The sequence below is a fragment of the Apis dorsata genome, unplaced genomic scaffold, assembly GCF_000469605.1.
Source record: "Apis dorsata unplaced genomic scaffold, Apis dorsata 1.3 scaffold_977, whole genome shotgun sequence".
Taxonomy (NCBI): Eukaryota; Metazoa; Arthropoda; class Insecta; order Hymenoptera; family Apidae; genus Apis; species Apis dorsata.
The window spans coordinates 3,187-3,633 of NW_006264080.1; positions in this window are offsets into that span (position 1 = coordinate 3,187).

A 447-nucleotide genomic window follows, 5' to 3' on the forward strand; every position below is an offset into this window, starting at 1 on the left:
CGTCTTTGCGTCTCTCTTTTTTTTTTCTTCTTCTTCTTCTTCTCTCCACCCCTTCTTTTACGCAGTAGAGAGACGACGGATTTGGGACGGAATCGGGACGGAAGTTTTACAACTCGTTCGCTTTCTCTTTCGAAATTCTTTCTAGCTCGGTAACAGGCTGTCGGGAGCGGAAGTATGGGATCGCGATCGCGGTACATCGTCCCCTTCCTCTTTCCGTACACCCCCGCGCTCGTGCACAGTGTTTATGCAGATAAACACTGTGGTGGTGATCGAAAAATGCTCGGACATCTGTCAGATTCTGTCGACAGATAGAGAGAGGGTGATGGCACGTGTCCACCGTTTCCCTTTTTCTTCTTTTTCTTCTTCTTCTTCTTCTTCTTCTTCTTCTTCTTCTTCCTCTTCTTCTTCTTCGATTTTTCTTCCCCGACGCGACGAAAAGAAAGGGGA